This window comes from Microcaecilia unicolor, chromosome 2, assembly GCF_901765095.1.
Source record: "Microcaecilia unicolor chromosome 2, aMicUni1.1, whole genome shotgun sequence".
NCBI classification, from domain to species: Eukaryota; Metazoa; Chordata; class Amphibia; order Gymnophiona; family Siphonopidae; genus Microcaecilia; species Microcaecilia unicolor.
Window position 1 is genome coordinate 367,891,163 of NC_044032.1, and position 22,100 is coordinate 367,913,262.

A 22,100-nucleotide genomic window follows, 5' to 3' on the forward strand; every position below is an offset into this window, starting at 1 on the left:
TCCCTTCGCCCATAAAAAGATCAAAAATCTTAAGACACCTCCAAAGGCTTAGGGCTGACATAGCCTTTTTACAAGAGACACATTTAACTGCAGAAGAACATGCTAAATTGAATAAATGGTGGGTGGGGGAATGTATGTCAACAGCAGCGGTGGGGAGAAAAAGGGGAGTAGCAATTCTAATTAGAAAAGGAATAACAAACCACATTCATAAGATAATCCAGGATCCTGAGGGACGATATGTGTTAGCTATTGTCACAATTAATAGACAAAAACTCTTACTGGGCAGTATATACGCCCCAAATGTCCTAGATCTTAAATTCTACAAAAAACTAGTGGCAAAAATAGCATGTTTAGAATCAATACCAATAATACTGGGAGGAGATTTTAATATGACCTGGGATCTACAAGTGGACCGTTCGCACCCTCCGGCAACAATCCACCGATCACAAACTAGAGGACTACCTGAATTATGCACCACACTAGATCTCATAGATATATGGAGGACGTTGCATCCTGGGATCAGAGAATATACACATATGTCAAGAGCTCATGGTACCTCTTCCAGGATTGACTACCTATTAACATCAAGCACATTATTTCCCACAATTAGAGACGCTGATATAGGACCGTGCGTTATCTCGGATCATGCGACGGTACATATGAATTGGATGGGGGGAGGGGAAGAAGAGAAATTTCGGGGGTGGACGTTCCCAACGTATCTAGTAAATAATGTGAGATTTCGAGAACATTTACAAACGAAATGGGCAGAGTATAAACATTTTAATGAAGACACAGTACCAACTTCAACTAGTTTTTTGGAAGCCGCAAAGGTGGTCTTGCGGGGAGAAACTATCAGTTTTACTACCCAATACAAGCGTGCAAGAGATACGGAAATTCTGAGATTGGAGAAACAATTGAGAGAAGTGAATAGACACTATGGCTTAAATCCTTGCCCTCGGCTTCGACAGGAGATATTAGAAATACAGGCGGCTTATAACTCCTTACTACATGATAGGGAAGTGAAATCCCAAACATATTATAGATTCCAATTGTATAAATTTGGGAACAAGGGAGGGAAACTTCTGGCAAGAGTTATTGCCCCTAGATACGCTTCCAGAAATATCACTAGTATAAAAACACAAGAGGGAAATTTGATACATTCCAATAAAGGAATTAGACAGGAATTTAAAACATATTATCAACACCTATATAGCTCTACAGAACAAGAAGGGCTATCAGGCACGCAATATCTTCAAAACCTTACGATCCCACAGATAAATGAACATGACCGCAATCTACTGAACGCGGAGATTAGTGAGGATGAGATCACATGGGCTATAGGACATAGCAAGATGGGTAAAGCGCCAGGTCCCGATGGATACAAAGCAGAATTTTATAAATTAATGGGGGAGTCGATTGTACCTACATTAACTAAAGTGTTTAAAGAATGGATATCAAATGGTACATTACCTGAACATTTAAATCTAGCGCGTATAATTGTGTTTCCAAAGCCTAGTCGAGATGAGCAACTGGTAACATCGTATCGCCCTATATCGCTTATTAACCATGAAGCCAAACTATTCGCAAAAATTTTAGCAAATAGACTAGGCCGTGTTCTACCAAAAATAATCCATGAAGCTCAAGTTGGTTTTGTGCAGGGTAGGTCGGTGGCTAAGAATCTCAGACGAATTTTGACATCATTGGAATATTTAGAGCACACTAATGAACAAGCTTTAATGATTAGTTTTGACGCTGAAAAGGCGTTCGATAAAGTGGAATGGTCTTTCTTATATGAGGTGATGGAGGGATATGGTATAAAAGGAGAGTTTGTACAGGCGATTAAAGCTTTATATGCAGACCCTCTAGCGCAGGTAATGGTCAATGGGAACTTATCTGAGGTAATTCATATAGGCAGGGGAACGAGACAAGGCTGCCCGCTATCGCCCTTACTATTTGCACTATATTTAGACCCTCTAATTAGGGATATTCAAGAATGCCCAGCAGTGCCTGGAGTGGACATACAACATCAGCAGTTCAAAATGGCTGCATTTGCAGATGATTTGCTAATTATTTTAAAGAACCCAAAAGAAGCGCTGGGTAATGTATTAGAGATTTTTAGGGAGTTTGGAGACTACTCGGGATTCACGTTAAACCTTGACAAATCAGAGGCCTTAGCTATAAATACAGATGCCCATAGCCTGTGGCCCATAGATTTCCCTTTAAAGCGGGCAACTAAATCTTTTAAATATTTAGGGATTCTATTACCGGTAAATACAAGAGATTTATATGATTTAAATGTTAGCAAACTCAAAGAGCAGACCATGCACCAGTTAAATTCTTGGCAAAACCTTACGATATCCTTGACAGGGAGGATATGTTTAACGAGGATGGTGATAATGCCGCGGTGGCTGTATGTTTTACAGGTTCTACCACTAAAACTCAAGCAGACTGACATAAAATACTTTTATAAAATTCTGAGAAAATTCTGTTGGGCTGGGAAAAGGGCCAAACTTCAATTGAAATTCCTGCTAGGAGGGTGGAGACAAGGGGGAATGGGGATTCCAAATATTAAATACTACAATATAGCTTGCTTGCTAAGACAGGTTAGAGATTGGGTAATGAATACATCGGATCATACACCACTTGAGTATGAGATAGTATACTTCGCCCCATATAATTATCTAGCGTTATTACATACCCAGAATAAGATACTCCCCCATAGATTTAAACATAGTGTTTTGCTCCAGCCTACCAGGGAAGCGTGGAGATTTATAGGGAAACTTCTGGGGGGAGACCCCTTTAATACAGAATTATTAACTATTAGGGGCAACCCGATGTTTGTACCGGGGATAGAGAATCCAACTTTTGTCACGTGGGAAAGAAACGGCATAGCAATTATGCAGGATGTGTTGGGGGGTGATGGGCATATCAAAGCAGTAACACAAATGCAAACTAATGCACAATGGAGGGATCATTTTGCGCATAGCCAACTCACGCACTATGTGCGCACACTAAATACAGATGAGATTAAGAAACACTTAGGTGAGAAAATTAGAAAATTCTTCGAAGAAATAGCTGAGGAGGTGCCATCAATCTCCAGTATACATCTGAAATTGTGGGGACTGATGCCTGAGAGAGAGTTTAGTCAACTCCGTCAGAAATGGGAAATAGATATAGGCAGAGCATTGACAGGTTGGAATATTGTAAAACAAATACAGGATATACCCAGAATAGTAGGAGGGGTTAACCTTAGGGAATGTGCGTTTCGCATATTGCATAGGGATTATTTTACCCAGACACAACTATACAAATCAGGGGGCATCCATACTGCTACCTGCCTGAAATGTCAGAGGGCAGATAATACGCTATATCATGCGATATGGGCATGCCCTGCAATAAAAAAATACTGGAGACACATAGCTGTATTTCTATCTACAACTGTCAATTGTGATATTGCATTGAACCCTCTATGTCTAGTACTAGATAAACATGACGCCTTTCCCAGGCTAAACAAAGATAAAATGATGCTATGCCGTAAAACATGTCTCATTGCCAAGAAATGCATAATGCAGCACTGGACCTCTGCACACCCTCCGACTTTCTGGCATTGGCGGAACCAGGTGCACCAATTGCTCACTTGGGAAGCGAGAGAGGCAAAAGGGACATACAAACGTAAAGAGCGCTTTCTAAAAATCTGGGGGTGTTATCTGGATGGGATGACTCACAGAGGGAGAAGTCGAATTCTTAATAATCTGTAATATTTTTTTTTTTTTTGTTTGGGTGTCAATTGTGATAACAGAAGATTCAATTATAGGTAAATAGGGGGGGAGGGGGATATTATGATCAAGATGTGATATTGGTTATAATATATAGCCGAAACTGGAGGATAACAAATGAAAACACATAAGTCATCGGAGGTTGATACTATTACACTTTATTATGTAAATGATGTTAATTCCTTCTTTTGACAATAATATCACAATAATATATCAGCTTGTTGGAGGGGAGGAGGGGGGAAGGGTGGGAGGGGAGAAAGGGGAACATGGGGGGGGGGGGGGGAAAAATTATTACAAACATGTTGTTGATGATATATTTAGATAACTGCGTTGTATATATACTCATTTTGGTGTTGTATAATGGTCTGTTATTTCGATAATACAATAATAAAAAAGTTGAAACATAATATATTTATAAACGATTTAGAGATGGGAGTAACCACAGAGGTAATTACATTTGCTGATGACACAAAGTTATACAAAGTCGTTAACTCGCGAGAGGATTGTGAAAAATTACAGAAGGACATTCTGAGACTGGAAGACTAGGCGGCTAAATGGCAGATGACGTTTAATGTGAACAAGAGCATGAGGAACTGAGTTCGATTCCCACTTCAGGCACAGGCAGCTCCTTGTGACTCTGGGCAAGTCATTTAACCCTCCATTACCCCATGTAAGCCGCATTGAGCCTGCCATGAGTGGGAAAGCGCGGGGTACAAATATAACTATATATATATATATATATATATATATATATATACAGTGGGGGAAATAAGTATTTGATCCCTTGCTGATTTTGTAAGTTTGCCCACTGACAAAGACATGAGCGGCCCATAATTGAAGGGTAGGTTATTGGTAACAGTGAGAGATAGCACATCACAAATTAAATCCGGAAAATCACATTGTGGAAAGTATATGAATTTATTTGCATTCTGCAGAGGGAAATAAGTATTTGATCCCCCACCAACCAGTAAGAGATCTGGCCCCTACAGACCAGGTAGATGCTCCAAATCAACTCGTTACCTGCATGACAGACAGCTGTCGGCAATGGTCACCTGTATGAAAGACACCTGTCCACAGACTCAGTGAATCAGTCAGACTCTAACCTCTACAAAATGGCCAAGAGCAAGGAGCTGTCTAAGGATGTCAGGGACAAGATCATACACCTGCACAAGGCTGGAATGGGCTACAAAACCATCAGTAAGACGCTGGGCGAGAAGGAGACAACTGTTGGTGCCATAGTAAGAAAATGGAAGAAGTACAAAATGACTGTCAATCGACAAAGATCTGGGGCTCCACGCAAAATCTCACCTCGTGGGGTATCCTTGATCATGAGGAAGGTTAGAAATCAGCCTACAACTACAAGGGGGGGAACTTGTCAATGATCTCAAGGCAGCTGGGACCACTGTCACCACGAAAACCATTGGTAACACATTACGACATAACGGATTGCAATCCTGCAGTGCCCGCAAGGTCCCCCTGCTCCGGAAGGCACATGTGACGGCCCGTCTGAAGTTTGCCAGTGAACACCTGGATGATGCCGAGAGTGATTGGGAGAAGGTGCTGTGGTCAGATGAGACAAAAATTGAGCTCTTTGGCATGAACTCAACTCGCCGTGTTTGGAGGAAGAGAAATGCTGCCTATGACCCAAAGAACACCGTCCCCACTGTCAAGCATGGAGGTGGAAATGTTATGTTTTGGGGGTGTTTCTCTGCTAAGGGCACAGGACTACTTCACCGCATCAATGGGAGAATGGATGGGGCCATGTATCATACAATTCTGAGTGACAACCTCCTTCCCTCCGCCAGGGCCTTAAAAATGGGTCGTGGCTGGGTCTTCCAGCACGACAATGACCCAAAACATACAGCCAAGGCAACAAAGGAGTGGCTCGGGAAGAAGCACATTAGGGTCATGGAGTGGCCTAGCCAGTCACCAGACCTTAATCCCATTGAAAACTTATGGAGGGAGCTGAAGCTGCGAGTTGCCAAGCGACAGCCCAGAACTCTTAATGATTTAGAGATGATCTGCAAAGAGGAGTGGACCAAAATTCCTCCTGACATGTGTGCAAACCTCATCATCAACTACAGAAGACGTCTGACCGCTGTGCTTGCCAACAAGGGTTTTGCCACCAAGTATTAGGTCTTGTTTGCCAGAGGGATTAAATACTTATTTCCCTCTGCAGAATGCAAATAAATTCATATACTTTCCACAATGTGATTTTCCGGATTTAATTTGTGATGTGCTATCTCTCACTGTTACCAATAACCTACCCTTCAATTATGGGCTGCTCATGTCTTTGTCAGTGGGCAAACTTACAAAATCAGCAAGGGATCAAATACTTATTTCCCCCACTGTATATATATAAAATAATGAGTGGAGTGGAACAGGTGGATATGAAGCGTCTGTTCACACTTTCCAAAAATACTAGGACTAGGGGGCATGCGATGATACTACAGTGTAGTAAATTTAAAGCAAATAGGAGAAAAGTTTTCTTCATCCAACGCGTAATTAAACTCTGGAATTCATTGCCGGAGAACATTGTGAAGGCGGTTAGCTTGGCAGAGTTTAAAAAGGGGTTGAACGGTTTCCTAAAGGACAAGTCCATAGACTGCTACTAAATGGACTTGGGAAAAATCCACAATTTCAGGAATAACATGTATAAAATGTTTGTACATTTGGGTAGCTTGCCAGGTGCCCTTGACCTGGATTGGCTGCTGTCGAGGACAGGATGCTGGGCTCAATGGGCGTTTGGTCTTTTCCCAGTATGGCATTACTTATGTAACTTATCCTTCCTTAGTGTCTGCCCCAGACCATTCTCAACGAGTAGGAAGTACCAGACCAGTACCTAGTGAGGGTGAGATACAGACAAACCCTGAGCCAATGCTGTAGCACCGAAGTTCGCCTCCCTCCTGGCCTGAACATCCAACCTGTAATGCTTCACAAAGGAATGCGGCGACCACCACATGGCTTCTCTACAAATGTCCGGAATGGTAATAAAGGCCTGCTGAGCCCATGATGTAGACTAGACTCTTGTGGAATGCATTCTCAATACATCAGGGGGCCCTCTGCCACTGAGCCACTAATCTACCAGGCAATTGTGGCCTTAGAAGCTGCCTCACCCTTTCTCTGGCCTGCAAACAAATCAAAGAGGTGATCTGCTTTTTTCTCTGTGCCTGGAAGGCCTCCTAGCTGGACCCCCCAGGCACACCAACAAACCACGACTGAGATTGAGGCACTAAGTAAGTCAGCAGCAAAGCAATGCTTTGACATAAAGTATGACAGCAGTAACATTTTAAAGGTGACCATACTTGACCTAAACCCTTATCCCCCTCCTCTTGAAACAGCATCTCATCCCTTCCCAAACATTGCCCCTCTTGTAACAATCGAAATCACCCATATGAATTGCTTACTCATACCACTCTTCATACCCAACACTCACACAACACTCTTCCTTCAATCATAAACCCTTCTTCATCCCACTCCCAATCACTAACCCTTCTCCACCCCACTACCTGCACACTCTTAACACAGTAAGGCAGAAATCCCCAAATCCCATTTCAGGTCTGACATTTGTGTTAAACATAAAATGAGGCATGGCCATGAAGGATACCAAAGATACAGGCCCGGGAGCATAGCAACATTCTTAACAAGAGGGTCTCAACAACCACAAAGTCGACCTGCAGATGAGTTTTCAGGCCTCGCCTGAGGTGTGTTCAGGAATATGGCAACTGGTTCCTCGCCCCATATCAGCCGACCAGGAGAGGAATAGAAGCGGGGGCCCCAAAGGATTCCCTGCTGCAAACAATCTCCACAACCTCACATTCGCGTTAGCATAATCCCAGCAGCTAGTTAGTTTGATGGGGTACCTGACTGGATTCATCTGATACAAGTACTTTTGAGCTGTTCAGTTAATCAGCAGAAGTCACAAGGTGAGAATTATAAACAAATGCTGGAAGGCTCCAGAGCAAACGGAGAACAAAATGCGCAAAGTCCATAAAATGTGAGAATAATATGTATGGTGACTCATGAAAGGCCCTGCATATGGTATTTGTAGCCACTGGCAAAGCGGTGTATGGTCTGAAATAGGATCATAGTAACCACTCCACACACTTTTTAAAGTCATTATGGCCAGAGAAGAACAGTGTTTTGTTGTCGTGGCTCACTTGAACCTTAGCAGGACAGAGTAGCGTAAAACGCATCCCCTTGTTGAATAAGTGCTTGAAATACTGACCTGTCTGCTTGCACTGCTCAGAGACTCTTGCTGAGTAATCTTGGAACAGTAGTATTTTAGATCCTTTGTACTCCACGTGGTGTTGAGATCTAAATAACTGCATGAGTTTTTCCTTTTAAAGTGTAGTTTAGCACCGGCGCTATCACTTGCCTTGGCCTCTGCTCTCACTCCTTAAACGCACCCACGTGATGGACGTGCTCCACCTTCATGATAGTACCCTGAACAGTGAGGCATAGCTGACTGGGAAGGCAGCACTCAACTAAGTCCCATAACTCCTTGTTTTTCTCCGACATGGATAGGCTGGTGCCAGAACCTCTCTCAGCCAGAAGAACTAGAACTATTGCATACAGCATCCACAAACTGTCCAAAGTCTGCTGCACACATACATTGCCCTGAATGGAGACAGCACGAAAAGGTCGAGAAGAGGATGACAAACTCCAGAAGGTAACCAAAATGTCCAGAACCCAGCAGTCTGTCTTAATCTATAAAAACTATACAGAATAGTTTATACTGGATACAGGCAACTACTGCAATAACCCTTTTCCCAGGACTTTTCATGCAACAAAATTATGGATTAGCTGCAATTGTCTCTATTAACCCACAATACAATTACAATAATCAATTCAGAAAACAATGAATAATTAAAAGAATGTCCTCTTGTTGCAAAAATAAAAGTAAAACGTACACAGCTGAAAAAAAGGACCTTACAACAGCTAAAACCTGCCTTTCTAAAGTAAGTCTATCTAGGAAGACATCCATCACATTAGGCCTCTCCTCAAGTCACTTCACTGGCTCCCTATCCATATTCAATTCAAACTTCTCTTACTGACCTACAAGTGAAATTCACTCTACCGCTCCCCAGTACCTCTCCACTCTTGTCTCTCTCTCTATGGCCCCCCTCGGGTACTCCGTTCTGTGGATAAATCTCTCTTGTCTGTCCCCTTCTCCTCTACTGCTAATTCCAGACTCCGTTCCTTTAATCTCGCTGCTCCCCATGCCTGGAATAGACTTCCGGAGACTGTACGTCTAGCCCCGTCTTTGGCCTTTTTCAAATTCAGGCCACCTCTTTGACGCTGCTTTTCCAGCTTATAATCGAAAGTGATCGCCGGCCATCTTCCGACACAAATCGGGAGATGGCCAGCGATTTCTTAAAAGCGGCGAAATCGGTATAAACAAAAGCGGCATTTTTGACAGCATCGCTGCTGTCGCGTTCTCGAGGACCTTGGCATTCTGTCAGGCTTCTTCCCCGGGAGCACTAGGTTCGTGAGTCCTTGGGCCACTACCGTGGAGCGGCAGTGGCAGGCAAGGTCACCTTCAAGGGAGAGACGAGATAAGACTGGACTGGAACCCCGGACTGGAGTTCTGCACAGGAATACACAGGACTAGAATGCACCAGACGGGTGCGCACTGGAGTGGAGCCCGCTGGACTGGAACACACTGGAGTGGGGCCCACTGGACTGGAACACACTGGAGTGGAGCCCGCTGGACTGGAACACACTGGAATGGAGCCCACTGGACTGGAACACACGGGACCGGAATCTGCTGGACGGGAACACATTGGACCGAGGCTTCACCTACGCTTAGCCACTGTTCCCCGAGGGTTGAGCCCTCAGGTTCGGGCGGCCGGCAGGGCTTACAGGAAAACCGGAACTGGAACTAGCAGGCAGGAACAACAGGAGTCAGAATACAGAAGTGCCCCCAGGCACCTAGTCAAAAGCAAGGCAGACAGGCAGGGAATGTCCGGGTTCAGGCAGTAGGCAGGTCAGACAGCGGGCAGAGAGTAGTCAGATTCAGGCAATGGTCAGGTCAAGGAGCAAGTCTATGGCTGGAGCTCCAGTAACAAGGAGTACTAGCAACAGACAGAACTAGGGCTGAAGCTCCAGAGGCAAAAGAAAACATACACGGGAAAACCAGAAAGCTAAACACAAGAAGACTAGTAAGCTGTACACAAGCTAACAGGAAAGCTATGCCCAAGCTAACCAGTCATACACTAGGAACACACACTAAGCAAACACAGGAGAACTAGTAAAGCTGTACATGTGCTAATAAGCAAAGCTGTGCCCAAGCTAACTAGTTATACGCTAGGAACTCACACTGAGCACACACAGGAGAATTAGCAAAGCTGTACACAGGCTAACAAGCAAAGCTGTGCCCAAGCTAACTAGTCATATGCTAGGAACTCACACTGAGCAAATACAGGAGAACTAGTAAAGCTGTACACAGGCTAACAAGCAAAGCTGTACCCAAGCTAACTAGTAACAAGCTAGAACTCACACTGAACTGGACAATGTAGCAGTGCACAGAGCACTCTAACATACCAGGGACCTTAGACGATGCAAAGGCAAAGGCTGCAGTCTCTAAGTGCTTAATAAAGCCCTTCAACACCAGAGGCACAGCTGCAGCAATCTCTAAGTAACTACGGAGGCTGTTCAGGCACAAACCACAGAGCAGACAGAAAGCACAGTGAAACACAGAGAGGCTTCCCACACCAAGGTGTAGTGTAGTGAAGCAATTAGAGTCATGCTGGAAGCAGCCAGCACACACACAGAGAGAAAGAGCTAACCCAGGCAACACCCACAGGTGCAGTATAGTGAAGCAATTAGTGTCATGCTGCTGGATGCAGCCAGCACAGAGAGCCAGAGCTAGCTCAGAAAGGACAGACAGAAGAAACAGGAGCCAGCTAGAAGCTGACCCCCAGGAACAAGGTAAGTCTGAGGGTGGTCACAGCCACAGACGTGACAGCCGCTTTCCCGTTGCTTCGCCAGCGAAAGTTCAAGGGGGCGTGTCGGTAGATTAGCGAAGGCGGGACATGGGTGGGCATGGGCGTGGCTACCAGATGGCCGGCTTTTGCCGATAATGGGAAAAAAAACAGCGTTAAGCAGTATTTCGCCGGCTTTACTTGGTCCTTTTATTTTCACGACCAAGCCTCAAAAAGGTACCCCAACTGACCAGATGATCACTGGAGGGAATGGGGTATGACCTCCCCATACTCCCCCAGTGGTCAACAATCCCCTTCCAAACTAAAAAAATAAAACTAAAAACCTTTTTTGCCAGCCTGTATGCCAGCCTCAAATACCGTACCCACCTCCATGACAGCAGAATGTGTTGTATCCTCCGACAGCCTTTCCCTGGTTGCGATGTGGCTCTCGGGTGAGTGTGACACCTTTTCTGTTAGGTGCCCTGCAGAGTCACATTAGCAATGCATTGTGGTGGGTGTAGGGTACTGGGCTCTACTCCCATGATGCTTTTCCCCCCTGCTAACTGGGTCAGAGTGTGCCCTGTTTTGTTTCCTGTTGTAGTCCTTGCGGTAGTGGCCATTTTTGTAAGCCAGTTTTAGTTCCCTTTCCTGTGTTACCCACGTTAGAGAACGTAGTTCTTACCTTGAATGGTGCTGAAAGAGGGCATTGTACACCATTGTGCCAGCTCTGACCTACTGCTAATCTTAGTACCAGGGGACTCTTTGCCAGTGGAGCACAACCTCTGATCTGCAGTTTACTGTGAGTAAATGTCGTTATTTCAAGAAAGGACTTTTTCATAGATTAGTCTTCAGGTGTGAACTGGTGTGCCAAAGTTATACAGCAGCACTAAGTCCTAGAGGCTGTATGCAGGTCCCTGGAGCAATTTTAGTGGGTGCAGTACATTTGTGGGTAGTGGGTTTGGGGGGGGTTGGGGGGGCTCAGCTCCCAAAGTAAGGGAGCTATGCATGTGGGAGCTTTTCTGAAGTCCACCGCAGTGACCCCTAGGGTGACTGGTTGGTGTCCTTGCTTGTCAGGGGGGCCAGTGCACTAAAATGCTGGCTCCTCCCACGGCCAAATGCCTTGAATTTGGCCGGGGTTTGAGATGGCCGACATAACTTTCCATTATCGCTGAAAAACAAACCCGGCCATCTCAAACCCAGCGAACTCTACGGCATTTGGCCGGGCTAAACCGTATTATCGAAAAAAAAGATGGCCGGCCATCTTTTTCGATAATACGGTTCTGGCCAGCTGTAGCGCCACCGCCAACATAGATCGCCGGTGATCTATTTGGCCGGCGACGTTCGATTATGCTCCTCTATGTCTCCTAACCACTACTCACTTGCCCTGTACCTTTTATCCCCTCTTTAATTTCCTTGCCTCTTGCTTGTTCTGTCTGTTTGTCTGTCCTATTTAGATTGGAAGCTCTTTGAGCAGGGACTGTCTCTTCATGTATGGTGTACAGCAATGCATATGCCTTGCAGCGCTATAGAAATGATAAGTAGTAGTAGTAGAAGTAATCTGGGCCCAACTCCGGTAAAAATGTTTTCACCATCCCCCAATGGGAGGATCCAGAGACTGGGTCCCCAAACCTTCATTGTGCTGAGTTGGCAGGACTGGAAGCTCCTTGAGCTCCGCCATGACCACTGCACCCACCTCGAAAGATCTGAAAAGGTGGAGACCTGGCTCAAAAATGTCAGCATTGCAAACCAGCAAACAGCCCCAGATGAGAACACAGAGTGTCTCTGGACCTGCCCCTAGAGGTTCTCCTAAAGTTTGCCTATAATCTACTTTCCGGCAATCAAGGAACTTTTGACTCGCCCAAATACTTCACAAACTTCTCCAGATTTTGTCCAAAGAGCATCCGGCCCCGAAAGGGCAACTGACTCAGACGCATCTTCACCACTATGTCGACCGACCACTAATAGAGCTCAAGAAAAAGGGGCCAAGGACTTTGTTGAGACCCTAACCAAATCATAGAGAGTATCAGCCAGGAATGCCACCCCAAATGGATGATGTCATCTGACACCTTACCCCGGGGATCTGGCAGATTCTCCGCCCAATGGAAATAGCCTCGCACTACATAACAGCCATAGATTGCAGCTTGCAGGGCCACAGCAGAAACCTCAAAAGATCTCTTAAGGCGAGCCTCCATGCGACAACCCTGGGGGTCCTTGACAGCTGCATCGACCTCAACTGAAATGGCCATTTTCTTAGTCACCTTAGGCAAATGACCTGCTCTTCCGCTGAAAGCTGGTAAAGGTGAGCCATAGATCTAGCAATCCTGAGGGGCATATCCAGGTGCTGCAACTGTGCCTCAACCAGCTCCTTCAGGTCCTCAAAAATGAAAACACCCTAGGCAGGTTGCGGGTACCCTTTAGTAGGGGATACCCTTTCCTGAGACTTAAAGTTTCTCCTCCTCCAGCCCTAAACAGTGCAAAACCTGGGAGGTCAAGAGGGATAGCTCCTGCCTGTGAAAAATCCTGATCACTGATGAGTGTCTTTTCCCAGTAGAGGCTCAGCTCCATCCTCCACAAGATTCTGGGGCCAATCCTCATCCTTGTTGAATCCCTCCTCAACCTGAGGAGAGGTTATGAAAACCTCCTGAGACACCATGGGGTCCTGAGTTACAGAGCCAGGCAAACGCCGTTTTAAGCAAAAGGCCTGGTGGAGTATTAAAACAAACTCCGGGGAGGAGGGGGGAGGATGCTCAGCATCCTGCCTGGTCAAAACTGGAGACTGCTCTGCCTGGGCAGAAGAGAGACAGCCCAATAGACTGGCCTTTCCCGCCAGAAACAAGGCGTCTGAAGAGTCATGTGGTACCCTTCCCGCCAAAGACTGGGAGTCTGATGTGCTCCTTGCTGCTTGTGTCTCACCCTCGGGACCCTCCTGTAGTTGGCAACTCTGCAGCCGAGAGTCCAGCAACCACGGGGAAACTTGTTGACTCTTCTGTCGACATCTCCTCACACATGTAGCACAAAAGCTGCTAGGAGACACCACAAGATACACCACAAAGATTGTACAACACTGAGCTTTTCAGAGGTTAGCTGCCAATCACACATCCTGAATGAAGGCCCCTCACTCATTCAGCTATTAACACAGAGAAAACACCCCCTCTGACCGCAGCACCAGGCAGGAAAACAGACTCTGGAAGGAATCCAAGTAAACTTTTATTATAAAAAAGAAAAAAAAAAGAAAAGCACCAGTTGCTCTGTTCCCACCCAGGGGAAGCCTTAAGGAACCCCTCTCTGGGCAAGGGAGAGGGGACTGAAGCAAACAGTGATGCCCAAAGGTTGGCTGGGGGAGGGAAGAACCCGCAGCATGGAGTGTGCATCCTTGGGGCCCTTGACGCAATATAGCCCCACAGCAGACAATCAAGAGATCACGCAACACACTCACCAATTGTTTCGGGTTTTTTTCAAAGTGATCAAATCTCTGTTGTTCCCAGAAGCTATCAATATTTTATATTAATTTTTAAATTGGCCCAGAAGGTCCACTGGGACAGGATTGCTCAGACCTACCTACCATCTGCTGAGGAGACTGAGAAATGCTGTGGGACAGAGGACTGTTCAAAGCTTAATAAAGTGACATCACTAGTACGGTAGTTCTCAATTTCCCCATCTACTGATAGGAAGGCATATACCCACTCGTTGGGAATGGTCTGGAGCAGACGTTAAGGAATTATATAATGGCCATCTTACGCTACAGTGTTGCTTCTCAATGCCCCCTTGAATTTAAGACCAAAGTCCTCTGTATCCTTCATTTATCAGAATCCCAACAATAGCACTCATCTTGAGTCAGCTATGTTGATGTCCCTGATTCTAGTCTTAGTACAAATATGCTTTCCTAAGACAACTAATGAACTTCTTCACTTCTTAGCTAACACTACAGAAGACAGGCTCTAGTTCACATCCAATAGACTGAAGTCACCTACTAGGACCTTCCTTTTAAATGCCATTCTGTTGACACCTCTTATATCTACCTTTGATTTGCCTCACAGGTGGAAGGTTCTGTATTCCAGATTTTGTTCTAGGAACATTCATAGAAATCCAGGTAGCTGCTTATTTCACCAGCCAGAACAATGTCCTTTCTGACTAGGTATGTAGCTCTAATAATAAATGGCCTTATTTCACGTCTGGACTACTTTTCAACACAACAGTCCTATATCCCCCTGATACATATATAAGTACATAAGTAATGCCACACTGGGAAAAGACCAAGGGTCCATCGAGCCCAGCATCCTGTCCACGACAGCGGCCAATCCAGGCCAAGGGCACCTGGCAAGCTTCCCAAACGTACAAACATTCTATACATGTTATTCCTGGAATTGTGGATTTTTCCCAAGTCCATTTAGTAGTGGTTTATGGACTTGGTCTTTAGGAAACAGTCTAACCCCTTTTTAAACTCTGCTAAGCTAACCGCCTTCACCACGTTCTCCGGCAATGAATTCCAGAGTTTAATTATGCGTTGGGTGAAGAAATATTTTCTCCTATTTGTTTTAAATTTACTACACTGTAGTTTCATCGCATGCCCCCTAGTCCTAGTATTTTTGGAAAGTGTGAACAGACGCTTCACATCCACCTGTTCCACTCCACTCATTATTTTATATACCTCTATCATGTCTCCCCTCAGCCGTCTCTTCTCCAAGCTGAAAAGCCCTAGCCTCCTCAGTCTTTTTTCATAGGGAAGTCGTCCCATCCCCGCTATCATTTTAGTCGCCCTTTGCTGCACCTTTTCCAATTCTACTATATCTTTCTTGAGATGCGGCGACCAGAATTGAACACAATACTCAAGGTGTGGTCGCACCATGGAGCGATACAACGACATTATAACATCCTCACACCTGTATTCCATACCTTTCCTAATAATACCCAACATTCTATTCACTTTCCTAGCCGCAGCAGTACACTGAGCAGAAGGTTTCAGTGTATTATCGGCGACGACACCCAGATCCCTTTCTTGGTCTGTAACTCCTAATGTGGAACCTTGCATGACATAGCTATAATTTGTTCAGGTGAACATGATTCTCTCTACTAGAACAACTTTAACATGTACCTGATTTCTAAATGCCTTTAGAACATTCAGTACTACCCCTAATCCCATGAGACATATAAAAAGTTGCTCTTCAGGCACCAGAAGACCAGAGCATTAAGTCCCTCTAACCACTCACATCTTAAAATCAAGCACAGTACTGGAATATTGGAGGGTGGCTGATTTATAAGAAAGGTTCCAGAGGTGATCCAGGAAATTATAGACCGGTGAGCATGACGTCTGTGCTGGGCAAAATGGTAGATACTATTATAAAGAACAAAATTACAGAGCATATTCAAAAGCATGGATTAATGAGACAACGCCAAAATGGATTTAGTGAAGAGAAATCTTGCTTCACCTATTACATTTCTTTGAAGGGGTGAACAAACGTGGATGAAGGTGAGCCGGTCTATACTGTGTGTCTGGATTTTCCAAAGCACCTCATGAAAGACTCCAGAGGAAACTGGAGAGTCATGGGATAGAAGGTGTGTACTATTGAGGATTAAAAACTGGTTAAAAGATAGAAAACAGAGAGTAGAGTTAAATGGAGAAGGGTAGATAGTAGGGTTCATGGGGACATGGATCTGTGCTGGAACCGTTGCTTTTCAACATATTTATAAATGATCTAGAGATGGAAGTAACTTGTGAGGTAATTAAACCTGCTGATGAAACAAAAAGTTAATTCAAAGTTGTTAAATCACAAGAGGATTGTGGAAAATTATGAGAGGACCTTATGAGACTGGGAGATGGGGCATTCAAATGGCAGATGATGTTTAATGTGAGCAATGCAGTGATGCATGTGGGAAAGAGGAACCCCACATTAGGAGTTAGGAAAGGGATCTAAGTGTCATGGTTGATAATACGTTGAAACCCTCTGTTCAGTGTGCAGCAGTGGATAAGAAAGGAAATAGAATGTTAGATATTATTAGGTAAGGAATGGAAAACAAAAATGTGGACATTATAATGCCTTTATATCGCTCCATGGTGCGATCGCACCTCGAATATTATGTGCCATTCTGGTCACCGCATCTCAAAAAAGATATGATGAAATTAGAAAAGGTACAGAGAAGGGCAGTGAAAATGATAAATGGGACGGGATGACTTCCCTATGAAGAAAGGCTAAAGCGGCTAGGGCTCTTCAGCTTGGCGAAGAGATGGCTGAAGGGAGACATGATAAAAGTCTAATAAAATGATGAGTGGAATGGAATGGGTAGACATGAATTGATAGTTTACTCTTTCCAAAAATAATAGGACTAGGGGGCACGTAATGAAGCTACAAAGTAGTAAATTTAAAATGAATTGGAGAAAATATTTCTTCATTCATCGTGTAATTGAACTCTGGAATTCATTGCCAGAAAATGTAGTAAAAGCAGTCAGCTTAGTGGGGTTTAAAAATGTTGGATAGCTTCCTAAAGAAAGTCCATAAGCCATTATTAAAATAGACTTGGGGAAAACCACTGCTTATTTCTAAGAACCTATACAAAAAGAACTTACAAAACAAATTTTAATTTATTGTTAAAAAAAAATACACTCTTGCAAGGATGGGTGTCTCTGAAAGCAAGCAGGCATACTCTTCCTTAATTTTTACAGTTTTTATATATTCTTTCTTTCTGGTTACATTAGGTGTCTGCCCCAGGGGCGTATCTGCGTGGGGCCTCAGGGGCCTGGGGCCCCGCAGATTTTGCCCTGGACCCCCCTACCGCCATCAACTCTCCCCCGCTGCCGTTCTTACTTTTGCTGGCGGGGGACCCCAACCCCCGCCAGCCGAGGTGTGCTTCCACCTGCCGCTGCCGTAAAAACATCTTCTTCAGCCGGCGGGGGAACCCAAACCCCCGCCAGCCGCCCCGCGGTGTTTGAAATTCATCTTCGGCCTCCGTGGCCGTGCTGCTGTGATAGGCGCTGTTAACTTGAAATCCACTTCGGAGTCTGACGTCGCAGCACGTACAACGTACAACGACGTCAGACTCCGAAGTGGATTTCAACAGCGCCTATCACAGCAGCACGGCCACGGAGGCCGAAGATGAATTTCAAACACCGCGGGGCGGCTGGCGGGGGTTTGGGGTCCCCCGCCGGCTGAAGATGTTTTTACGGCAGCGGCAGGTGGAAGCAGACCTCGGCTGGCGGGGGTTGGGGTCCCCTGCCAGCAAAAGTAAGAACGGCAGCGGGGGAGGGTTGGCGGCGGGAGGGGGGTGGAGAGAGTCACATTGGTGGCGGTGGGGGGGGCGGCGGCGGCGGGGGGGGGGGGCTAAAATGTGCCCCCTCCCTCTGGCTCTGGCCCCCCCTACCGCCGGAGTCCAGATACGCCCCTGGTCTGCCCCTAAGTTTCTCATTGGATAGTGATCACATTTACCCCCTTTTACATCAGTACTGGTTATTAAATGACAGTCCCATATGAAAATTTTCCATAGACAGAGCCTCTATTCATTGTTAGTACTTCTGCTCGGTTTACATTTTCTTATCTTCAAACCTTCATATGAGAACTCTGCATTAGTAGTTTCATACATTGAATGCTTCACCTTCCCCCAAACCCCCTTTCTTCTGTTCCTTTTTGTTAGAAATAGTTTCCCAGTTTCATGGTATCATGCCTGGCCACATTTTTATTTCAGCTCTAAGGCCTGTCCTTGAAACTTTCATACATCTCTCTCAGCAGTTTGGGCTTCTTTCTCCTCACTCTCTCCTCCTGTCTCAGCAGTTCTTATCAATTTGCACACACCTCTTTAAACTAACACAGTTTCTTTGTTAGTAATTTAGAAAGCCACAATGTGATCTGTTAGAAAGGGCCTACACAAATATAGTTATACCTCTAAAGAGTTCCTTTCTACTAGGGCATAAGCTATATATTCTACCTTTGCAATTATGTGAAAAAGCAATATTTTTACACATTTCTCACATAGGATAAGCAGCATAAAATGTATTGTACTGTTTTGGGATCTTGCCAGGTACTTGTGATCTGGATTGGCCACTGTTGGAAACAAGATGCTGGGCTTGATGGACCTTCGGTCTGTCCCAGTATGGCAATACATATGTACTTATGGAGTCCAGAGGGTCAGGGCCGCTGGGAGACAAAGCTGGGTCTGGTGAAAAACAATCTTCAGGGCCCCTCTGCCACCCACCACCACCGCTATTGCTCCTTTCCGCAACTACCCGCCCCCCCCCCCTCTTACAGCAGTGAATGAAGAGAGTGTTCTGCTAGCTACAGGTCCTTTTTCCTGCCGCATCCCGCTTCCTGTGAAGTAACTTCCTGTTTCCACACAGGCAGGACAAGGCAGGAAGAAGGACCTGTAGCCGGTAAAGATATCTCTCTTGATCGCTGGCACTGGGTCCTCCTTGGAGGCCGGGACTGGGGAATCTTGACTCCCCCTTCCTCCCCCCCCCCCCTCCAGCCCTGCTGGAACACTATGACAAGAGAGATATGTCTACTGACAGGTTATGCAACATAACCACTGAGGTTTCGAGACCAGTGCAAGAGTAACTGGGCACCCTAGGCAAATCTTCAGCATCACATCACCTCAATTAATTTTCAGATGCCTAGCTCCCCCACTCCAAGGTTTTGATAGTTAAACTCTACAATAATGACTATCTTACAATTCCACAAAAACTCATAACTGGACACCATAGTTTTAGATATTTAGCCTTGTTCTGCTGGTAAAAGTACTCACTGATGTGTAGATGTAAGACTCTAATGCTTTGCTTTGACTGCAATTGTGTTTTGCTGCTCCCTCTAGAAGTTGCTATCCTAGGTGTAAGTACATAAATGCATAAGTATTATCATACTGCAACAGACCAAATGTCCTGAAGTCAGTATCTTGTTTTCAACAGCTATCAAGCCAGGTCACAAGTATCTGACAGGATCCAAAAGCGTGAGAAAGATTTTATGCTGCTTATCTCAGGAATAAGAAATGGATGTTTCCCAAGTACATATTAATAATGATTTAGGGACTGTTCTGCCAGGAACTTGACCAAACCTTTTTAAAACTCTGTTATGCTAACTGCTTTTATCACAATCTCTGGCAACAAATTCTAGTGCTTAATTATACATTGAGTGAAGAAATATTTTCTATGTTTTGTTCTAAATGTACTACTTTGTGAATTTATTGTGTGCTCCCTAGTCCTTATGCTTGGAGAAGAGACTGCTGAGGGAAGATATGATACAGATCTATAAAATAATGACTGGAGTGTAAAGGGTAGACATGAATCACTTATTTACTATCATATTCTTATGCACCTTATCTGTTATCTATATTCTGATTTTCTTATTCCATCAATGTGATTGTCGTTTGTATTATATTGTAAGCCACATTGAGCCTGCAAATAAGTGGGATAATGTGGGATATAAATGCAGCAAATAATAATAATAATATCTTCCCTCAGCCATCTTTTGTTCAAGCTGAAGAGCCCTAGCCTTTTTAGCTTTTCTTCAGAGGGGTGTTATTCCATCCTCTTATCATTTTTGTTGCCCTTTTCGCTACCTTTTCTAATTCAACTATATCTTGAAATGCAGTGACTAGAACTGCACACAATATTCAAGGTGCAGTATGGTGTGATTAAAAGGCATTATAATATTTTCTGTTATTCTCCATTCCTTTCCCAATGATTCCTAACATTCTATTTGTTTTCTTGACCACCGCTGCATATTGAGCAGAAGATTTCAACATATCATTCATGATGACACATAGATCCTCTTCTTGGGTGGTGACTCTTAATGTGGAAATTGCAATAGGAGGCTATAGTTTGGGTTGTTCTTCTCTATGTGCAACACTTTGTACTTGCTCACACTAAATTTCATCTGCCATTTGGATGTCCAGTCTCCCAGACTTGTAAGGTCTTCTTGCAATTTAACAACATTGATCTGTGTGTCATCAGCAAATCTGATCACCTCAAAAGCAACTGCGACTATCTAGTTTTGCCTATGGTTGGGCTGGCCCTGAAGAGACTTTGTTTGAATCTCAGAGTTCATAGCTCACCGAGGGCTTGATTTACAAAAAGGCACTACTATGTTGTGCATGCTAATACATTAAGGAGAGTTATTTACCACACAGATACCATTTTATACAATAGGGACCTATTCAATAATAGTAATGCATGTTAATAACATGAGTGTGCAACAATGTGTTAGCTCTCCATAGTAAATCTAGCCCTGAATGTGTATCAGTGAATCGCTCCTTCCAATTCCACCTCGAAAGCAGATGACAACAACTGGGTAGAGATTAGACTGTACAGCCCGAACAATCCTTTTGAAGAGCAAATGAAAGGCTTTTGTGATAGGAGGTTGTAAGCATCATAATCACATCGCACCATGGGTCAGAGTATTTCAAGAACAGGATCTCCTTCTACACACCCACAAAGTCACTAAGGTCCTCCCAAGGAGTAACCCTAATCGCACTGTGACAAAACAGTGGGTTTCAACCATGTGTACGTTATTATTTCTTGAAGTATATTTGTCTAGTTTGCCTAGCAGGTGGTGCATGTTTATGTTTAAAGCTGTTACAGAGAACTGGCTGTTCCTTCTTTAGTTTAACACAGAGAAGAAGTTAACCTGCAGTGATGTGGCCAGCTACTATTAAAATTTGCTGTTCTGGGCTCTGATTGGCCCAGAAGCTCAAATTCTGCCACGATGTACTGGCTTTTACTCAAGTTTCAGACTGGGAGGAAACAGAGAATGATCTCTTCACTGAGGTCCTGTGAACAGTTATATTTTATAACCTGTGAGCAGCTATATGTCCTGAACTCCCCAGGTACTATTTAGATAGTAAACAAATGTTTAGATAGTGTTATAATTGATCCATATTTCAGTCACCTGTTAATGTTTTGCTGATTGCACCTTTTCTGTTCATTGTTCTAATTTTTCAAGACAATAAACATTTTTAGTTTATTGCCTCTACTTGTCTGGACTGACTTAAGAATCCTGGTGGTTTATGTGTTAGATCTGTGGGTGCTTTCTAGGAATTGTGGGACAACTGGGAGTGTGGCCCCAGTAACCTAGGAATCACTGGGGATAATTTGAGAGCGAGAGACTCGTCCAGAGGTAGTTGGGACCCAGTAAGTGGGAAGAGGGTGCTCTTGTAGAGCACAAGCAGCAGGTGCAGGCAGACCTGAGCTGTGCTGGGGATAGACCCTCTAAGTGGCCGCAGAGTAACCACAGGAGGGTGGCTAGGCATTTCGTGACACTCACCCTTTCCAAAGGACATTACACAACGTGTCATCTGCCAACAAGCTTTCAGATTTGCTCAGTGTAAGACTCTCTCTACTTCAGGAAGCAGGTAATAAAGCTCAGCTCTTCTCCAAAGCCTTTAATGGAAGAAGCACGTAAACTTGTATGTCACACACCCA

At 44.5% G+C, this 22,100-nt stretch overlaps 1 protein-coding gene across 2 annotated transcripts in view; it reads right to left on the bottom strand.

Moving 5' to 3' along the window:
- Positions 1 to 22,100, bottom strand: part of INTS10 (integrator complex subunit 10) — a 328,250-nt gene that overhangs the window by 132,502 nt on the left and 173,648 nt on the right. The window lies entirely within an intron of this gene.